Source organism: Mirounga angustirostris, unplaced genomic scaffold, assembly GCF_029215605.1.
Source record: "Mirounga angustirostris isolate CCGP_5_RB_7025 unplaced genomic scaffold, mMirAng1.0.hap1 SCAF_7, whole genome shotgun sequence".
Lineage (NCBI taxonomy): Eukaryota > Metazoa > Chordata > Mammalia > Carnivora > Phocidae > Mirounga > Mirounga angustirostris.
Window position 1 is genome coordinate 47,022,790 of NW_026991715.1, and position 23,036 is coordinate 47,045,825.

General features: G+C 38.4%; 1 protein-coding gene across 1 annotated transcript in view; it reads left to right on the top strand.

Annotated features, from left to right (window-relative positions):
• The window catches only part of ZSWIM6 (zinc finger SWIM-type containing 6), a 197,911-nt gene that overhangs the window by 104,177 nt on the left and 70,698 nt on the right, over window positions 1-23,036 (top strand). The window lies entirely within an intron of this gene.

A 23,036-nucleotide genomic window follows, 5' to 3' on the forward strand; every position in this document is an offset into this window, starting at 1 on the left:
AACATGACTTACTATTGGTCATGCTAACCTTGATCACTTGCTTAAGGTGATATCTGACTCATTTGTCCCTTATAAAGCCAGGGTTTTTTTTAATCTATATTTTATTTATTTATTTTATTTTTGAGAGGGGGTGGGGAAGGGGCAGAGGGAGAAGGAGAGAATCTCAAGCAGACTGAACACGGAGCCCGACATGGGTCTCGATCTCAAGACCCTGAGATTACGACCTGAGCTGAAACCAAGAGTCGGATGCTTAACTAGCGGAGCCACCCAGGTGCCCCTAAAGCCACAGGTTTTTTGCTTTTCATTACAAAGAAGTCACTAAAATCCAGGCCATATTCAAAAGGAAGAGAATTAAGCTCCACCTACTGGAGGGAGGAGTATCAAAGAATTTGTAGATATATGCTAAAACCACCACAGTTATGTCTGGAGGGGAGATCCTTTGAAGCTGTGCAAATACTTTGTTTCTTTTTAAAGCTTTACCCACTAATTTTATCATTGTCAGTGTATCATGCCTGCACCAAGTATTATTGGAGTTGTTCTAAGTATGGTTTTTATTTCCTTCAGATTTCTTCTGTAAAGAAGATGTGTCCCTTCTCCATTTATTTATTTATTCATTCAATAATTTATATCAGTATGGGCTAATACTTATTTTATTGAGTTATATAATCTAATGTTATTTATTTTGTTGCTCAAAGAGTTGCAGCCTGGCTAAGTGGACTCTTTCAGGATGGGACAGTTCCCTCAATTTTTTCTAAGCACTTCCTTTCTGGCACTATTAGTATTTTCTTCATCCTGGGCCTAGAATCAGCTATTTTTTCAAGAAGCTTTGCTTCCTTTTATTGGAGAATGGTATTTAGAAACCAAGATCTGGGTGTGCCTAGTTTTCTTTTAAAAAGGTGTTTATCTTAGAAATCATAGAGCTTTCTTATGTTATTAATGTATGTTTATCTAAAAAGTCATTTTTTTCTGAGAGAAAGTGAGATTTGTGTGGTGACCGGTAGATAAGTTCACTGTCGTTTCTATTGGCAGTAGTGATCAGAGTAACCAGACATGCTGTTACGGCATGTGTTTCTAGTAATGAGAAGTTCTTCTAGAATTTACCTTTTTGAGCTCAGTGGCACTTTTATGGAAAACTTGAAAAGTGCTATATTTGTTTTCTCTAATTATTATTTTCTCTCTGGGATACAATTGAGACCAAACAAGGACAAAAGGTGGGCTTTTGAAGCTACCAAGCTAAATCCACCAATATCCCCAGACTCAAGCTTAGGTACTTAACTCACAAAAGGAAACCTCAGGCCTGTATTCAGAGGTCATTTATTCTTACTTATGCACAGCTCTAAAAACGATGGTTATCTAGTTTCCAAACTCCTAGAGGATGTAAACCAGCATTTTAGAAGAACTGGGCGTTGGGGGGAATGTAACTATTAAGCAAAATGTCTGCATGAGAAAGGGGTGCCTGACTTCTGCAAGGAAGGAGAGAGAAAAAGAGGCCAGCAGGGCAGTTGCTCTTAGCTCTTCAGCTAAAGGGCCAATAACCCAGCTGAGCAAGGCCTTGAGGGCATTATTGGGAGGACGTAGTATAGTAAATGTTGTTCATGAAGATAACCTTGAGCCATCAAGCAAGTGTTAAATTAGATTTTTTTATACTGTTCAGGGAGTTTAGGAAGTGTTGATACATTTTTGAAAGATTTTCATCAACCTGGTAAAATGAAAATGCTGATTTAGGGAATAAACTTTCCTTTCCTCAGTTTTTCCAGCTGAACCTTTTGTTCTGAGAAATTATTAAGAGCCAAAGTTTTTGAGCATACAGAACTACTGTTTTAGTGGGGTCATGAGCATGAAAATTAGATACTCATTTAATCCAATTATGCCATAGTTTAGTCTTCTAATCTTAAGGTATCAACCTTTCATTTCTGATTTTCTCCCTTAAACATGCGTTATATCATTAAGTATGGCTGTCATTTTTACATCAGGAGAATTCAGTTTCTTAGGAAGATTTAATGTATCAGAGGCATTTTCAAAAAGAATGTTTGAATACAATTTTTATATATTTATTTAGGAAAAATCCCCAAAATTTGGGGAAGAATCATCAAAGAGAATAAAGTGGGATTCTTTAGTTTTTTAGAAGATATTTTAAGGCTAATATTTCTCTGGCTTGCCTAGATTTTTCATTTTCCTGTTTAACAAAATGCTGAATTTTGATATGTTTTAAAAAAAAAAGTCAACTTAGACTTGTGCACCTGGTAGACTTGTAGAGCTGTCTCCAAAGGAAGAATCTTTCTTGGCTCAGAGTAACTGCAGATATCCCCAGTTTGTTTATAAGTGGCCCAGGTGGAGTCTGGGGTTGCTGGGGAATATAGGTGACCCAGAAGAGAGTCTCTTAGCCTTTTCAAAAAGGAGTAAAGGATAAGACAATGAGGCAAGGTACAAATGTGTTTAGCAAAGGTTTAAAGAGTGGAAAGAATTTGAAAGAACAAATGTTAGGAGAGGGAGAGAAATGAAGGAGGACCAGGTAGACTAGAAAAAGATATCCCTGTAGCTATCATTTATCATGTCTTTACTCCTCTGTTTTACAGTCCTAACATTTGTAGGTTTCTGAAGCAAGGAAATGGATTTTTTTTTGGAGATGAGATGTTTTACAATTTCTCACTACCTTTCTACTTGAAAAAGGCAAATTTATTTCAACTTTAAATAGCAGGGTTTATACTCTGTCAGGGAAGTTAGTTTGAATTATGATGGAGCATTTGTTAAGCTAATGTATTTGATTTACAAACATATGGCCATTTGCCTTTGCCTCAAAATTCCAGAGTTTGAAAACTGCCACGTAGTTCATTCCTCAGGTTTTTTGTTTTTGTTTTATACTGTGGAGTTTCCTTTGACAATATATCCAATATATTTGTATTTTAGGTAGCTTTTATAAACATATTAATTCTGATTGATTAAAGTAGTTTTTATAAACATTAATTCTGATTGATTAAAGAACTAGACCATGTACCTTTTGAGTGGTCTCTTATGTTGTTGAAGTACTATACTTTTGTCTGCATTTAATATGTGCTTGTTTGAGTTTTATAATATAATAGAGTTGTCATTAGTCATTGGATCATATACATGATGTCTGTTTTTTCCTCATTATTTTTCCCCTTTAATCCCCACTAAAAACCTCTTCTAAAATTATTCTTGTTTCCTCATTTGATGCCCAGTGTTATGTGGGCTGTATTTAAATTTGAAGTCCCCTATTTTCATGAATAGATAATATAGCCTCTTGATCCTGGGTAAGTTTGGTTGCCTCCAAGTAAGTGGACACTTGTATGGGTATTCCAGTTGCTTCTAAATGTCTTAAAAATTAACCAAATATACATATTAAATAAAATTAAATTCTAAAAAAAACCCAACCAAGTCCCTGAAAGTCCATTGTAAACCAAAGAAAAAAAAACTTGAGGCAAAAGTTTGGATTTTCATTAGCTATTTTGAATGTGAGTATACATATTTTGAATGTGTGTGTGTGTGTGTGTAGGTTAGACTCTAAAGTTTAGAATTTGAGGGTCTGTAAAGAGATCTACAAGGATGCCCTTAAACTAAATAAATGAAGAAAATAGATCTTGAACTCTGAAACTCAGCATAGTTTTTTGCATATTGTGGGGAAACATCTATTACCCTTTTTTTAGATTCTCAAAGGATGGATTACCCCCTCCCCCCGCAATAAGGTAAGGGCCACTGATCTAGTCCTTTAGCCCCTTTTTGGAGATACGAAAATGAGGCTAATGACTGAAGGTCAAATAGCTAATTAGTAGCAAAGCTGGCATTAAAACTCAAGTCTCTTTCCCAGGTCACTTCTTATTCCATTATACTGACAATTCTTAGACACATTTTGATTCTGAAACACACGTTAATCCACTATATACATAATTGGTACTTAATTAGCACCCTTTAATATTTGAAGCCATTTGGGTTTACATTTCTTGTTTAAAATGGATGGTATTCAAAAATTTGGCACAAGAGTTCTGTTTTCTATTTTAAATTATTAATATTTTAAAAAATCCTAATGTTTGATAACATAAGATCATATTATTCATAAACTGTTTTTTTTTTTTTTTAAGATTTTATTTATTTATTTGAGAGAGAAAGAATGAGAGAGAGCACATGAGAGGGGGGAGGGTCAGAGGGAGAAGCAGACTCCCTGCCGAGCAGGGAGCCCGATGCGGGACTCGATCCCGGGACTCCAGGATCATGACCTGAGCCGAAGGCAGTCGCTTAACCAACTGAGCCACCCAGGCGCCCCATAAACTGTTTTATTTAACAGTTATTTGGTGTTGAGAGGAAAATTGTGGTTGGAGCGCTGAGCCAATACCTGTATTTTTCTGATTCTTTCTATAATGTTAACCAGTATTACATCCAACCGAAATGCTCTCCTCATCTAAAATGGAATCTGTCTGTTCATTTATATTGTAAGTGCTTTGTTTTCAGAAGAAATAAATACAACCAAGTTGTTATTTAAAATAGTGTATATTTATTATTAGTGGTGCTTTTGTGAGATTTTGAAAAAGTCATACTTAAACAGGGTAATTATCCATAGTAAGAATTTAATTCTCACTAACTACTTCTTCACATATGCTTCCTGTGTGATAAGGCACATTGATCATTTGTTTTCAGACTTTGCTATCTTGCAGCTTTTCACACCAGAGCAATTCGGCATAGAGTATTCAGATTTAATTTAACCTTTCCACTAAATAAAATTTTTACTTTTTCATTCATTTATTTATTCGCCCACTCAAATACTGAGCATGTGATATATGCCAGGTGCTGTCCTACGTAATTAGGAGTGCCATCAGGATCTTAACAGCCCCTCCTTCGTAGGATACCATGTACTGTTTCTTTGTATTATGGAATAAACTCTAATGCAGGATTTGCATGGTAGACTCTCTCAGGTCCTCTCTCAAACAGATATTTGAGCTTTGCCACTCATGTTTCTAGGATTTGGAGGTAAAATATTGTAAACACTTTCTTGACCATTATGGGTTGAGAATGTCTGGTATTGTGGTTCATTGAATATTAATAGATACTTCTGGTTGAGAGAATGCCAGATGAACTTTTAACTGTAAGTGTGGTGCAAATAACAAAGTTGGTGTGCTTTCTTTTGTATTGCCTTATAAGAAGACTAACTTTCAACATTAGGCTTACTTTTCCCAATAAATAATTGGTTCTTTAATAGTAGAAGGGGAATATTGTTGATGAGACATCTCCAGCCTTTAAGCCACTCACATCTAAGTTGGTTTAAACTCCTGGAGAAAAGTCACAAAAGCCTGTCAATTGGCTCATGTTGATTTATGATTTTAAACTCTCAGTTGAGCCTTTAGTTAAGCAGTCCATCTGCTCACCTTGAACTATTTAGTTTTTTTTTTTTTTTTCTTTTTGTCTTTTCCTATAGCTGTTCTAGACCTGGTACTATCATTCTTTTTTAAAGTTCTAGTAAATAGTGGTGCCTGGGTGGTGCAGACTCTTGGTTTGTGCTCAGGTTGTGATCTTAGGGTTGTGACATCAAGCCCCAAGTTGGGCTCTGTGCTCAGTGGGGAGTCTGCTTAAAACTCTCTCTCCCTCTCCCTCACCCCTTCCCCGCTATGCTCACACTCTCCCTCTCTCTCTTTCTCTCTCTCTAAAATAAATCTCTTAAAAAGTAAAGTTCTAGTAAATAAAGTTCAGTAGGACTCCATTTATTGTGTAAGTTCTTAGAGCTGTTACCATCCTGAGGTACATTCTCAGTCTCCAAAAGGGTGGTGCTGGATGCAACTTAATCCAAACTTCTGTGACATTATGGAGTACCACCCTCCCCCCTCCCCTTTTGGTGAATACCTGTTAACATATATAGAACTCACTTTGGAAAATGCGGGTCTGTACTGTGTTTTTCTTCTTACTTATTTCTGAATACAGCCTTGATCTGACTTCTTAGCTATCAATGGCCCAATAATCCAGTGAATTCTCAGAACTGGAGCCCATGTGTTATTCATGGAGACTTCTCTGGAGACTTGTACATTGCCTATTACCAAGTTAGGGGATTAGGGAAGTGATTGTTGAATGGCATAGCCACTCATGTTCATAATTAATGGATGGGAAGGGAAAGAATACTGCTGTTCAGGTGGTGAAGGCAGACAAGATGATCTGATGCATTCGTTTCATTTCATCTTTAATGGGCTTTCATGTTTCTTTATTTTTCTATATCTTATGTATTTTGTATAAACTTTACCTATATTTATGCAATCATAGAGTTTTTTAGATTAGATTTAGATTTTTAGATATAGAACACAAAAAGCTATCATGCCTTAAGAATATCAGTTGTAGGGGCGCCTGGGTGGCTTAGATGGTTAAGTATCTGCCTTCTGCTCAGGTCATGATCTCCAGGTCCTGGGATCCAGCCCCACATCAGGTTCCCGGCTCAGCGGGAAGTCTGCTTCTCCCTCTCCCTCTGCCTCTCCACGCCGCCCATGCTCTCTCTTATATCTCTCTGTCTAAATGAATAAATAAAATCTTAAAAAAGAGTATCAGTTGTAGGCAGATGGTTACAACTTACGTAGATAAAAATTGTTTACTTGCTTTTATATTGAATTTCAGAGTTTTTAAAAAAATTCTTCCCCACATGCCAGTGTGTTATATGTTATACATGACTGCAGCAATAACAGTATTTATCCTTTTTCTCTCTCCTTCCCTGAGCCATAGCTTTGACATGCTTTGAGAAGACCGTTGCTTCAACTTAGCAGCCAGGGCAAGTCAAAGATCTTGTGTGAGTGAGTGTGGCAACTACCATCCTTCATCTTGGCATGAATGCTCTCCATTCCTACCGTCCTAATTTTCTAGAAACCGTCTAATATAATCTATTTTCCTTATTTAATGCTTTAGAAAAGAAAAAAGAACAAGAAATAAGATATGAAGCAACTTGCCCATGGGGCTGACATTAGATAATGGCTGAGATTAGAACCAGGAGCCCAATCTCTCTCTGCCTTGTTTACCTTGAGTGCTATAATCCATCTTCTTCTCTGCAAGGTGGCTGCACCATGGGAGGGCTGGGCATCCATGGGTTAAAGAGAGCTCTGGAGTGTCCTGTTGGTAAAATAGGCTGGGCCGGACAGTGGGGCAAAGCCTCACTGATGATGATGTCAGTGTTTACACTTGGTGTGTAATCATTACCAGGCTTCCAGAACATGTGTTGGACATCATTTATATGGCAGATTTTTTCCTCAAGAAGACTTTGAGCACCTTTTTGATTTTACTAAAAACACTTTTGTTATCTCTTAAGTAATTTGTATTCACTGTAGAAACTTTAGGAAAAGCATTTCCCCCACACCAACCAAAACAAGGGAAAAAAAAAATCATCTGTAATCACACTGAGCCAGGATATGAGTAGGAATATCTTAGTAAATTTCATCTACATTCTGAACAGGTGACCAGTCTCTTTGCTTCTCTTTTATTACTGTGTGCTTAAGGAAAAAAATGTGCCACTTAGCCAAGGTATAAACGCCATCTACTCACTGTTCTTAAAGATACACACATGGAACAGAGAGGATTTTCTTTTCAGCTGGATCTCCATGTACAGGGAAATAACAATACTTACAGCCCTGGCAAGTCTAGTGTTCCTTGGGATTCTTTGAAGAGAGCAGAAGCTCTAACTTCACTCTGCTCATCAGGCCATAAATTAACCGGGAATGAAAAGCTATGGTCACTTTTTCTTCCACAATAAGAGCTGCATCCAACTTTAAATTAGTCTCCAGCTCAGAGACAAGATGGACTGAGCTGTGGAAGTAATATTATATACATTGACACGGAAGGCAAACATTAGGGATAAAAAAGGTGTTATACATTTTGGAAGAGAGATCTTCAAAGGTAGGAGTGAAAAATTGCTTATTGAAACTAGAAGTTACTTTGAGACAAACTTGAGTCTTCTAATTTTCCTTCTTTCCTCCCCTGTTTGGAATCAAGTCACATTTTAAGAATGTGCTATGTAAAATGTGGACAGATTTTTAAAAATGATAGTTCCATTAATTTGGAAATATGAATATATAGAGTAGAATTAATTACATTAATTTGGAAATATGAATATATAGAGTAGAATTACTACAATAACAACTTTTGTCCATTATTGTAATGGAAATGCTAGCATGCTCCTGAGAGCTTGGCATTTTCAACAGCTTGCACACTCTTGCCAAAGGGCTAGGGTTTTAGTACACATGTTGGAAATGCCACGCTTCCAAGAGCATTACATTTCCATTACAATAATGATGATAGCAGGCATTCCATACAAGGAATCCTTGTGGTGGCTAACATACATTGTCAGTTCTACTCCTTAGAGCAGTCCTGGAAGATAGGTATTATTAATCCCTTTTAATAGGTGAGAAAATCAAGGCTAAGTGACTTGTCTGAGGTTATTTAACACAGATGTGTTGGAATTGGAAAGAAATTCTAAAGTCCTACTTCACCTTGTGTTATCCGGTATGTTCAGTTGCCTCTGACTTTTTCATATAGGCAAAAAATATGTTACTAAACTAGTTGCCATTATTTTTTTCATTAATTGGTTGTTTTGAATACACAAAGAATCATCAATTATGAGGAATCCATGGGACATTGTGAAATAATCTCTTTGTAAAAGTAAATACTTTTTTAATTTTTAAATTTTAACTGCGATTTTGAATGAAGGCTTTTCTTAAAGTAGGATGGTATAGCTATAAGTATTAACAATTATGATAGTACATTTCTTATTACTGTGGAATTTTTTTGTTTATTTTTCTTTCTTAATGCTGAGACCAGTTTAATATCCCATACCTGACTTTGTGGAATGGGGAGCATACAGGTTACATAATAAGCTAGAAATGGTGTACATTCTTTATATCACAAGGTATATATTTTTTTCCTGTTCTATTTACTTCGTTCACATAAGTGTACTTTGACTAGAAAAGACTTGTTTAGGCTGTAATTCTAATTATCTCCGTCATTGGTTCCCTGGGCCAGCAGCAGCAGCATCCCTTGGGATCATAGAATGGGGCCTAGCAGTCTGTAGTACAAGTTCTCCAGGTGATTCTGATGCACAATTCCAGTTCGAGAAGCCCCATTCTATATGTTCCGCATACCAAGAGCCTAAGAGGATTTGTGCATTCTTTCATCTAACAAATGCTTCTTGAGCGTGTGCTTCAGGATAGTCGTCTGTAATGGAAATGCCATAGATCTCTGCTGTCTTACATGATGTCACAGACCTCTGTTGCTAGCTTAACTCAGTATAAGAGGGGAGTGGACTCTAAAGAGATAACTCTTAGTTAAGTTTAAAGTATCCTGGGCTTGAGGTCAAAGCTTTTAGTTATTTGTGACTTCTGCAGGGCAGGGCAAGCATTGCTTGGAAGAGCCCCACCACTTCCTTCATTTGACACAGTTACAAGGGCCTGGCCCGTTCCAGGAGCTGTTTTGGATCTTTGGGCTACAGAGGTGAAAGACAGTGCCCTGCCTCCAAGGGTCTTAAACCTTAACACTCTATACTGTCTGGATCTGTTAGTTTGCCTCCCTTCATCCTTTTGGATCATTTATGTGTTGATGTGGAGGGTTTTTACGTGTGCAGATTTATCATTTAGATTATAGAAACCCATGTTCCTAACAGTCCTTCAGATCCCACCTTATGATTTAGAGTGTCTTCTACCACTACCTCTCAGAGAGAACCTAAGCTTGTAAAAAGGGGAGTATGATCATAGCCTACTTTGAAGGATGGTTGTGAGAGCTAAGTGTGTCCTAGTCTGGGCCTTAGGCATTAGGAGTTGGTTAGGGCCAAGATGTGGGGGCTCATGTTGGGATTGAGGGCTCAAGCCCAGAGCTTCAGGGTGTGGGTGGAGGATTTTGACCACTGAAGCCTGCATTCTCCCCTCCTTGGTCTGAGCATACTTCTCCTTACCCCTTGGCTCTGGTAAACAGAATTAGTCTCTAGAGTTTCTCCTTTACCTTCCGCTCCTAAAGCAAACAGCCAAGCATTTCTAAAAGTTGTTTGGCTGTAAGCAACAACAGGAAATAAACAGGTAAAAAGGATTTTCTGTCCCCTCCTTGATCTAGGCCTGGACCCTGGTAAGTAAGACAGAGGTGTGTAGAAATGCTAAGAGTTGGTGTTTGGACACCAAAGGGCTCTAATAAACTTAATTTGTACTTCAGAAGTTGAAGACCCAGGTGAGAGACCAAGTGGGGGAGGGGAAGAGGAGGAATCACTGAGCTGGAGGAGTGGCAATGGGAGTATTGGGGGCTATGCAGATGGCGCAAGGGAGCCTGTCGGATAGGGCCTTTAAGAAGAGTGGAAGGCTAGAACTACTTCGCTGGTATTAGAAAAGGTTAGGACCCAAGAAAGTAGAATTTAGAAGATTCGGCAAATAATGAAAATTCCTAAGCACCATGCAGCTTTACAGTTGTGCAAATAAGTAAAATTCTACCTAATTTGTTTACCACCCCCCCCACCCCCCAGTCCCTCCGTTCTGAGGCTAGACAATGGTGGTTTCCCTCAAATATGCATGTTAAAATACAGAAGTGCATTTTGGAAAATTATGTACTTCAAGATTTGGCATGACAAGGAATGACGCGATTTTTTTTTTAATTCAGTGCATTCTCAAACTAATGCTCCTTCTAGGTGCTTATTGCAGGTAGCTAAATTAATGGATAAGTGTTTTTTCTTCAGAAATAATTTTAAACAACTATTGCCATTCATATCTACTAGCACAGTTATTGTGATCATAAGGATCCTTATATGAAATGGTGCAAGAATATACATTAACTAGAAAATAAAACTGATACTGAACAGAATGCCGTTGGGAACTCTTGGTTAGACCCATCCAGTGCATGCTCCATAAATTTTTATGTTGTTTATGTGGTGTGCTGTGGTTTACAGTCTGGTCTTTGCATTAATTTGCCATTGTCTTTCTCTCAAGTATTAATGAAGTGTAGGAGTGATTCCATCCCAGACCGACATTTTTAAGGTGAACTTAAAAATATAGCTTTTCCTTTAAAAAAATAATTTTTCTGAAAGACGGAAACTGCTTCGTTAGTGATTGCTAGCAAAATCTCCTAATGTTTTTCTATAAGCTGTTTAAGCTTAGTATTCGAAATTAGGGCTAGAGAATTTAATTAGCCAGCTTAGAGGATGTACTCTCTAATTTAGGTTTTTCCCTTTGAGAAAATTCTGTATTTGAAGAAGGAATATCATATTTTAGACAAGTTGGTTTTTGAGTTGTTTAGTGCCTCCATCTTGGGCTCTTGATCGCATCTGTATTACAGATCTGGAAATTGTATTAGATTGGAATTAAACTTTTTTGTTTTTAAATTGATAATTGCAACATGGCATGTTGTTGGATTGTGTGCAGTATGTATCAGACTTAGGAAAGGTGAAAGTTAGGTGTTTGGAGGCAATGATTAACTCCTCTGTTTTACCAAGGACACATAATCAGATATTAGTTACTCTGTATTTAGCCAATATAATGGGTTTAGTCAACCAATGAATAATTTGTTATGAGAGTGTTAAATGTTAACACTTTTGCATTTTTAGACTTAGCTTAAAAAAAAATACAGAAAAACCTCTTATAACCCTTACCACCCTTTCAGCCATAACATTACATTGCCTTGGTTTCTGCCTTTAATTTCCCCAGGGGTTCTTTTTATTTAGGAAAAGGGTGAAAGATGTATTTGTGTAAGTACTACACCAATGCTTATGTTAAATTCTTTTTCATACAAAGAATATGTTACTTGAGCGCCTCATGCACAGGGTGCATATTTTTCTGAAAAGAATGTACCCTGAAAGAAGTAGTTTTTAGTGTGTATTTATTTCATGTCTTCCAGTTTATTTTAGCTTAGAAATTTTCTAATGCTTTGAATTTGTAACCGTTTTTCAGTTAACTGAGTATAAGTACACACACACACACACACACGCACACACAAAATAGCCAAACTTTAGAAATTCTTTGTGTATTTTAAAACAGTTGTCTTTCCAGTCTGGTATCACATGTCTCCTAGTCCCCTTTAAAATGCAACAGAAATTCAACTTTAGATATGAAAAATCAACTTTCAAGGAAAGTTCATTTTAGAATATCAGTGATGGAATAAATGTTTGCTTTCTAGAAACTTTAATTCTTGTTAATGTGAGATTAATGTAGATGATACGAATATGTGTTCATGGGTGAGAAATTTGCCCCTTCAGTGTTTCTCTGCTGAGTCTTATTCACTACTGACCTGGTGTAAAATCCAAGTGCAAATAATGCCATTTGAAAGATGATTTGGTGAAGAGGATTTATTTTTTCCATTTCTTAGCAGCACATTTTATAATTGCAGTTTTTTGTCTTTCTGATCTCATTCTTAATGACTGAGGATCCCACAAGTCCTTCGCTTATGAGGATTATGCCTATTGTTATTTACTGTTTGAAATTAAAGCCGTGAAAAAATAGCAACTATTCACTAAATAACAGTAATAAAGTTAATATACCTTTAATAATAAAGAGCATACCTTTATGAAAAAAAATAACTGTAGCCCCCAAACAAAAGATATTTTAGTGGAAACGGTGGCATTGTATTACATTTTTGAAAATCTTTGCAATGTCTGTCTTTGTGGAAAAGAGCTGGATTTTCCTATCTCTGTGTTCGTTCTGTTGTGATATCACACATCCTGTAGCTTCTGGAAAATTAAATGTATGCTTGTGAGGGAGAGTTTAAAAGGTCAGAGATGTCTATGTAGAATTGTGAAAAAAAATTTTGATCTTTTAGACACCGTGAAAGAGTTTTGGGGACTCTGTGGGTATGTTCCTGGACCACATTTTGAGAATCACTGCAGTATATAACATTTTAGAAATATGTATGGGTGCTAAAACAAAAGAAATCTCTCCCCTATTGTTTCCTGGTTTCTCTGTGTATAAAGTAACACTCATTCACAAAATTAACTGTGTGTTGGTAGAACATAATAAGAAAATGGGGAAAGAAAGCTGGTTATTTTTTTTTTAAGATTTTATTTATTTATTTGACAGAGACACAGCTAGAGAGGGAACACAGCAGGGGGAGTGGGAGAGGGAGAAGCAGGCTTCCCGCCGAGCAGAGCCCGATGTGGGGCTCGATCCCAGGACTCCGGGATCATGACCTGAGCCGAAGGCAGATGCTTAACGACTGAGCCACCCAGGTGCCCCAGAAAGCTGGTTATTAAACAAAGTGTAACTGACTGAAGATTTTTGGTTTTGTTGTCAAATAGCATTGATCCCTCTAGTGTCATCCACCTCACTTAGCTCAAACATTCTCAGTGGCCACGCTTGTTTTATAAGCCATTTCTCAAGTGAGACCTCCGCCCCCCTTTCCAAGATTACAGTAGCAAAGATTAAAAAAAAGTGTTGCAGATGAAGGGAATGTGTCCAACACCCCTCCCCTGTTTCTCCAGCTGGGAAGGTAAGGAAAGAGAAATAAAATTTAACGAGCACTGGAGGGGGCGGAACAAGATGGCGGAGGAGTAGGAGACCTGGATTTCGCCTCCTCTCAGGAATTCAGCTGGATAGGGGTCAAACCATTCTGAACACCTACGAACTCAACAGGAGATTGAAGAAAAGAAGAGCAACAACTCTCTGAACAGAAAAGCGAGCACTTTCTGGAAGGCAGGACGTGCGGAGAAGTGAATCCGAGGCGATATTCGGGAGGATAGACGGCGGGGGTGGGGAACTCCATTGGCTGCTTCTGGCAAGTGATAGAGCCGCGGAGCACCAAATCGGAACTTTTAGAAGTCTGCTCCGCTGAGGGACGTCGCTCCAGTGGCTAAGTGGGGGGTGGAACCCTCGTGGGACAGTGTGGTCTCAGAACCCTTGGGGTCACAGAAAGACCGGGGGTGCCTGAGTGCGGCAGAGCTCCCAGGGATCGGAGCGGGGAAGCCCGCTGCAGAGACGGAGCCGAGGCGCGGGCTCTCAGCTCAGGGTTGCCATAAACCGTGATCCGAGGCACAGTCGGGCCACTGCTCCTCCAGCAGGGACCCAACAAGCGGCAGATCCGGGAAGACTCACCTTCCTTCCCCGGGAGGAGCCGCGTGGGAGTGCACCGCAGGGATCTGCTGGGTTTGGAGACTCCAGACCGGGTGGGGTACCGGAGATAGAAATGCGCGCGGTCACAGGCCGGGTGAGCACGGAGTGCGGCCGGAGACCGGGGAGACGGGAGTGACTGATGGCTTTTCTGTGGGGGCGCACTGAGGAGTGAGTTCTCGAGTTCTCGGCTCCTCCGGGGCGGAGATTGGGAGGCCGCCATTTTCACTCTCCGCCTCCAAAGTAGTACGGAAAGCTTGCAGGGAACAAAAGCTCCCGAGAGCAAACCCGAGCAGATTACTTAGCCCTGAGCCCTGACCGGGCAAGGGCGGGGCAATTCCGCCTCCAGCAAAGACATTTGGGAACCACGGCAACAGGCCCCTCCCCCAGAAGATCAGCGAGAACAGCCAGCCAAGACCAAGTTTACCGATCAATGAGAACGGCAGAACTCCAGCGCTAGGGGAATACTGCACATAGAATTCATGGCTTTTTTACCATGATTCTTTAGTCTTTCAAAGCTAATTATTTTTTTTAACTGTCTTTTTTCTTTTTTTTTTTTTTGAATTTTTCTTTTTCCCCATTTTCAACCAACATCTTATCAATCCCCTTTTTAAAAAACATTTTTATTTTAAATTTTTAGTCATATTCTATGCCTTCATAGTAGTTACCCGTATTTTTGGCATATATATATATAAGTTGTTCTCTCTTTAAAATTTTGAGATAGTTTCTTTTAACAGATCAAAATATACTCTAAATCTCTAGTGTATGGTTTTTTCCTGCTCCCCTGCCTGATCACATTCTCTCCCTTTTTTTTTTTAAATCCTGTTCTTTCTTTTTTCAAACAACTTATCAATTCCTTTTATAAAATTTTTTATAATTTCCATCTTTACAGTAATAGTCCATCCCTTCATCATATCAACGCTTATTTTTGTACATATGTAAGTTTTTCTTTCTTTAAAATTTTGGGAAGGACTTTCTTTTAACAGACCAAAATACACCCAAAATCTAGTGTGTGGCACTGATCTATATACCAGCCTGATCATATTTGATCACATTCTGTTTTTGTTTTGTTTTGTTCTGTTTTTGTTTGTTTTTATCTTTATCTTTTTCTTTTTTCTCTCTTTCCCTTTCTTTTCCCACTGCTTCAGGTCTTTTCTGATTTGTTTAGAGTATATTTTCTGGGGACGTTGTTACCCTGCTAGCATTTTGTTCTCTCATTAATCTATTCTCCTCTGCACAAAATGACAAGACGGAAAAAATCATCTCAACAAAAAGAACAAGAGGTAGTACCGACTGCCAGGGACCTCCTCAATACGGACATTAGTATGATGTCAGATCTAGAGTTCAGAATCATCACTTTAAAGATACTAGCTGGGCTTGAGAAAAGCATGGAAGGTATTAGAGAAACCCTTTCTGGAGAAGTAAAAGAACTAAAATCTAACAAAGTAGAAATCAAAAAGGCTATTAATGAGGTGCAATAAAAAATGGGGGCGCTAACTGCTAGGATAAATGAGGCAGAAGAGAGAATCAGTGATATAGAAGACCAAATGATGGAAAATAAAGAAGCTGAGAAAAAGAGAGATAAACAACTACTGGATCATGAGGGCAGAATTCGAGAGATAAGCGATACCATAAGACGAAACAACATTAGAATAATTGGGATCCCAGAAGAAGAAGAAGAAAGAGAGAGAGGAACAGAAGGTATAATGGAGCAAATTATAGCAGAGAACTTCCCTAATTTGGGGAAGGAAACAGGCATCAAAATCCAGGAAGCACAGAGAACCCCTCTCAAAATCAATTAAAAATAGGTCAACATCCCGACATCTAATAGTAAAACTTACAAGTCTCAGAGACAAAGAGAAAATCCTGAAAGCAGCTCGGGAGAAGAGATCTGTAACCTACAATGGTAGAAACATTAGATTGGCAACAGACCTATCCACAGAGACCTGGCAGGCCAGAAAGGACTGGCAGGATATATTCAGAGCACTAAATGAGAAAAATATCCAGGCAAGAATACTCTATCTAGCTAGGCCGTCATTGAAAATTGAAGGAAAGATAAAAAGCTTCCAGGACAAACAAAAACTAAAGGAATTTGCAAACACGAAACCAGCCCTACAAAAAATCTTGAAAGGGGTCCTCTAAGCAAAGAGAGAGCCTAAAAGCAACATAGACCAGAAAGGAACACAGACAATATACAGTAACAGTCACCTTACAGGCAATACAATGGCACTAAATTCCTATCTTTCAATAGTTACCCTGAATGTAAATGGGCTACATGCCCCAATCAAAAGACACAGGCTATCAGATTGGATTAAAAAACAAGACCCATTGATATGCTGTCTGCAAGAGACTCATTTTAGAACCAAAGACACCCCCAGATTTAAAGTGAGGAGTTGGAAAACCATTTACCATGCTAATGGACACCAAAAGAAAGCTGGGGTGGCAATCCTTATATCAGACAAATTAGATTTTAAACCAAAGACTGTAATAAGAGATGAGGAAGATCACTATATCCTACTTAAAGGGTCTATCCAACAAGAAGATCTAACAATTGTAAATATCTATGCCCCTAACATGGGAGCAGCCAATTATATAAGGCAATTAATAACAAAAGCAAAGAAACACATCGACAACAATACAATAATAGTGGGGGACTTTAACACCCCTCTCACTGAAATGGACAGATCGTCTAAGCAAAAGATCAACAAGGAAATAAAGACTTTAAATGACACACTGGACCAAATGGACTTCACAGACATATTCAGAACATTGCATCCCAAAGCAACGGAATACACATTCTTCTCTAGTGCCCATGGAACATTCTCCAGAATCGATCACATCCTAGGTCATAAATCAGGTCTCAACCGGTACTAAAAGATTGGGATCATTCCCTTCCTATTTTCAGACCACAATGCTTTGAAACTAGGACTCAATCACAAGAGGAAAGTCGGAAAGAACTCAAATACATGGAGGCTAAAGAGCATCCTCCTGAAGAATGAATGGGTCAACCAGGAAATTAAAGAAGAATTAAAAAAATACATGGAAACCAATGAAAATGAAAACACAACTGTTCAAAATCTTTGGGATGCAGCAAAGGCAGTCCTAAGAGGAAAGTATATAGCAATACAAGCCTTTCTCAAGAAACAAGAAAGGTCTCAAGTACACAACCTAACCCTACACCTAAAGGAGCTGGAGAAGGAACAGCAAATAAAGCCTAAACCCAGCAGGAGAAGAGAAATAATAAAGATCAGAGCAGAAATCAATGAAATAGAAACTAAAAGAACAGTAGAACAGATCAACAAAACTAGGAGCTGGTTCTTTGAAAGAATTAACAAGATTGATAAACCCCTGGCCAGACTTATCAAAAAGAAAAGAGAAATGACCCAAATCAACAAAATCATGAATGAAAGAGATCACAACCAACACCAAAGAAATACAAACAATTATAAGAACATATTATGAGCAACTCTGTGCCAGCAAATTAGATAATCTGGAAGAAATGGTTGCATTCCTAGAGATGTGTCAACTACCAAAACTGAACCAGGAAGAAATAGAAAACCTGAACAGACCTATAACCACTAAGGAAATTGAAGCCGTCATCAAAAATCTCCCAAAACACAAGAGCCCAGGGCCAGATGGCTTCCCAGGGGAATTCTACCAAACATTTCAAGAAGAATTAATACCTATTCTTCTGAAACTGTTCCAAAAAATAGAAATGGAAGGAAAACTTCCAAACTCATTTTATGAGGCCAGCATTACCTTGATCCCAAAACAGACAAAGACCCCATCAAAAAGGAGAATTACAGACCAATATCCCTGATGAACATGGATGCAAAAATTCTCACCAAAATACTAGCCAATAGGATCCAACAGTACATTCGAAGGATTATTCACCACGACCAAGTGGGATTTATCCCTGGGCTGCAAGGTTGGTTCAACATCCGCAAATCAATCAACATGATACAATACATTAACAAAAGAAAGAACAAGAATCATATGATCCTCTCAATAGATGCAGAAAAAGCATTTGACAAAGTACAGCATCCTTTCTTGATCAAAACTCTTCAGAGTATAGGCATAGAGGGTACATACCTCAATATCATAAAAGCCATCTATGAAAAACCTACAGCGAATATCATTCTCAATGGGGAAAAACTGAGAGCTTTCCCCCTAAGGTCAGGAATGCGGCAGGGATGTCCACTATCACCACTGCTATTCAACATAGTATTGGAAGTCCTAGCCACAGCAATCAGACAACAAAAAGAAATCAAAGGCATCCAAATCGGCAAAGAAGAAGTCAAACTCTCACTCTTTGCAGATGATATGATACTTTATGTGGAAAACCCCAAAGACTCCACCCCCAAAACTGCTAGAACTCATACAGGAATTCAGTAAAGTGGCAGGATATAAAATCAATGCACAGAAGTCAGTGGCATTCCTATACACCAACAAGACAGAAGAAAGAGAAATTAAGGAGTCGATCCCATTTACAATTGCACCAAAAACCATAAGATACCTAGGAATAAATTTAACCAAAGAGGCAAAGGATCTGTACTCAGAAAACTATAAAATACTCATGAAAGAAATTGAGGAAGACACAAAGAAATGGAAAAACGTTCCATGCTCATGGACTGGAAGAACAAATATTGTGAAGATGTCAATGCTACCTAGAGCAATCTACACATTCAATGCAATCCCCATCAAAATACCATCCACTTTTTTCAAAGAAATGGAACAAATCATCCTAAAATTTGTATGGAACCAGAAAAGACCCTGCATAGCCAGAGGAATGTTGAAAAAGAAAAGCAAAGCTGGCGGCATCACAATTCCCGACTTCCAGCTCTATTATAAAGCTGTCATCATCAAGACAGTATGGTACTGGCACAAAAACAGGCACATTGATCAATGGAACAGAATAGAGAGCCCAGAAATGGACCCTCAACTCTATGGTCAACTCATCTTTGACAAAGCAGGAAAGAATGTCCAGTGGAAAAAAGACAGTCTCTTCAACAAATGGTGTTGGGAAAATTGGACAGCCACATGCAGAAGAATGAAGCTGGACCATTTCCTTACACCACACACAAAAATAGACTCCAAATGGTTGAAAGACCTCAATGTGAGACAGGAGTCCATCAAAATCCTAAAGGAGAACCCAGGCAGCAACCTCTTCGACCTCAGCCGCAGCAACTTCTTCCTAGAAACATCGCCAAAGGCAAGGGAAGCAGGGGCAAAAATGAACTCTTGGGACTTCATCAAGATAAAAAGCTTTTGCAAAGCAAAGGAAACAGTCAACAAAACTAAAAGACAACCGACAGAATGGGAGAAGATATTTGCAAATGACATATCAGATAAAGGGCTAGTACCCAAAATCTATAAAGAACTCATCAAACTCAACACCCAAAGAACAGAGAATCCAATCAAGAAATGGGCAGAAGACATGAACAGACATTTTTCCAAAGAAGACATCCAAATGGCCAACAGACACATGAAAAAGTGCTCAATATCGCTCGGCATCAGGGAAATCCAAATCAAAACCTCAATGAGATACCACCTCACACCAGTCAGAATGGCTAAAATTAACAAGTCAGGAAACGACAGATGTTGGCGGGGATGCAGAGAAAGGGGAACCCTCCTACACTGTTGGTGGGAAGGCAAGCTGGTGCAGCCACTCTGGAAAACAGTATGGAGGTTCCTCAAAAAGTTGAAAATAGAGCTACCATATGATCCAGCAATTGCACTACTGGGTATTTACCCCAAAGATACAAAAGTAGGGATCCGAAGGGGTACATGCACCCCGATGTTTATAGCAGCAATGTCCACAATAGCCAAACTGTGGAAAGAGCCAAGATGTCCATCGACAGATGAATGGATAAAGAAGATGTGGTATATATACACAATGGAATATTATGCAGCCATCAAAAGGAATGAGATCTTGCCATTTGCAACGACGTGGATGGAACTGGAGGGTATTATGCTGAACGAAATAAGTCAAACAGAGAAAGACATGTATCATATGACCTCACTGATATGAGGAGTTCTTAATCTCAGGAAACAAACTAAGGGTTGCTGGAGTGGGGGTTTGGGGGGGAGGGATGGGGTGACTGGGTGATGGACACTGGGGAGGGTGTGTGCTCTGGTAAGCGCTGTGAATTGTGCAAGACTGTTGAATCCCAGATCTGTACCTCTGAAACAAATAATGCATTATATGTTAAGAAAGAAAAAAAAAAGAAGAATGTAGCAGGAGGGGAAGAATGAAGGGGGCAAATCGGAGGGGTAGGCGAACCATGAGAGACGATGGACTCTGAAAAACAAACTGAGGTTTCTAGAGGGGAGGGGGGGTGGGAGGATGGGTTAGCCTGGTGATGTGTTTTGAGGAGGGCACGTTCTGCATGGAGCACTGGGTGTTATGCACAACGAGTGAATCATGGAACACTACATCTAAAACTAATGATGTAATGTATGGGGATTAACATAACAATAAAAAATTAAAAAAAAAGTTTAACGAGCACTTTTACTATGTGCCAGGTGCTTTACATATGTTATTTTATTTAAATCCCCTAAACAACCCTTGGAAGTGTTTCTAGCCCCATTTCACAAACGAATAGAGCAAGACTCAGAGAGGTTAAATAACATGTCCAGATCACACAGCGTTTAAATGAGAGAGCCTGATGGGAATCAAAATGTCTCTACTGCCAGAGCTTCCACAATGCTGTGCCTTGGTTTCTGCTTTGTTTTTCTTCAGGTCTGCAGATTGAGAATGTGAATACTAACATTTTATTGGGCTCACTGATAAAACATGATGGTGATGAAACAATTTGCCCTGTGAGGTTTGCTTTTATGGGATTAACTGTCTTTGACAGATTGTATTTTGTAAAGTCAAAGAAAAAAAGGTTTATATAATTTTTTCAGTTTTAGTTCTTTGAAAATTAATTGCCCGTGTTTTACTATGGAGTGCAGAATTGCCCCTTTCTTTGTCCTCAGTTCTGTCATATAGAACAGTTAACTATACCAGAAAGAGATTTTGTATTTGCATTTCTAAAACAGTGGGTCATCAGGGTTTGTCAGAACTCCAGAAAGGCAAAATCCATTCTTAGGAGCATTATTTTGTTTCAGGTCGCCCACTCCCTAAGAGACAAGACCAGCTGTGGGTAGGGAGTAAGGGCTGGAGAAAGGATGGCTTATGTAGCTGTCTAGGGATTGTTGAGGGAGGAGTATTCTCCTTGTTTCTTTTGCAAGTGCTCTGGCATGATTCAGAACCAACTGAGGGTGAGCTGGAATTTCAAAGAAGGTTTCTCACAAGACTGAAGTGAGACCTGCTGGAGTTCCTGCATACTGACTCAGTATTGCATAGTCTTATAAAGTAATATACCAGTTCTCACTTATATGTGTGTTGTAATTTTCCTGTATTTCAAATAAAGCCAGTCACCTCTAGCAACATCAGCCATCACAACCTAAAAGTAAGGTGGGGGAACCCCCAAACAAATAAGCCTCAGAGTATCGAATAGCTGCCACAAAACTAGTCAAATTAGAAGCGCAGCTGGCCTGAGGGCAAAGAATTTTCTATGAAAAAGACTAGCTGTATAAGAGAGGAGACCTTGTGATGGCTGATAGTGGAGAAAAGTAACAAAAAACCTGCTTAAAAAATACTGTCACCTGCAGTTGCCTGTTATAGGAAGTGTTGCCCCCCCTCATTTGGTAACACCAGATGGTCAGCTGATTAGGGTGGCAGGGTAGAACTTAACAACATTTAGAAATCTTTCTAAGAAAAATGGTTGGAATTTTTAAAGGAGTTCGGGTACTTGAAAGATAATCTAGAATTGTTTTGAAAATGAACATTCATAAAATGTCTTAATCTTTGATGATATCAGAGTAATGAAGTGTTACTCTGTGAGACATGTATATGTTTGTGTGCTCTCACATATCTCTTGAATTAAATTGTTTTGGAAGTCACAATATTTTATAGTTTGCTTTTTAAAAGACTGTATGAGAATAGTGAATACTTGTAATGGAATTGAATAATGAGTTTTACCTTTGGCATAATTTCATGGTAGCAGCATTTAATTTACTTTACTTCTTTCTGACTTACACAGCTGAAATGGTTTTCTGTAAAACTATTTGAGGGATTCATCACTTTTCTTAAGGGCTTCTTCTTTGGTAGTTAAATCAGTCTGTTTTGAAGTATGCGTTATGTTATACCCTTATAGACTAAATACTAACTAGTTCAACTCTTGGATCGTCAGTTGTCTTGGCTTTGCCTGTGATTGGTGAAGTTCTCCAGTATCACTTTCATGGAGAGACAAAGATGGTGACTTTGGTGGACTAGGAGAGATAGAGTAGTGTTAAGCTGGGAAGGATCAATTTTATAAATGGTCAATTTATGATAAATTTTTCCCCATAGCGATAACTGATTTCTTTGTACACATATATGTATGTGACAGGTGGAAAATGTTGAGATCCCTTGCACTAAACGTACAGAATATACTTGAGAACTTTCTGAATTGTCTCTTACGATCCATTGGTTTTTTTTTTTTTCTATCTTAATCTGTGCCTGTCCTGTGGATTTTAAATTACTGTATGCTTATAGTACCTCTGGTATATAATGTAAGTTTGCCCTTATTAATTCTTCACTTTTGAAATTTTCTTGGGTGTTTACTTCTTCTGTGACTTTTTCCTCATGGGAAAATACGTTCAAAATTTTTTAAAATACGATTTTACATCACTATGTATCTTTAATTGTCATATTCAAAAAACTTCTTGACTCAAAGAGATAAGGGAGACTGGGATATTCATTCTGAAACAGAGATAATCTCTGTAAGAAAAACAAAGGTTATCATATTACAATTCTCTAAATTTCTTATCATGAAGTTTAATAGTAACTTTAGAGATTGTTCTTTTTAAATTGATTAATTTGGTAAAAATTATTACCACACATTTCTCTTTCCACTATGTTAATAAATATGAATTATTAGGATGAAGTTATATTACTCTGAAAGATTTCTT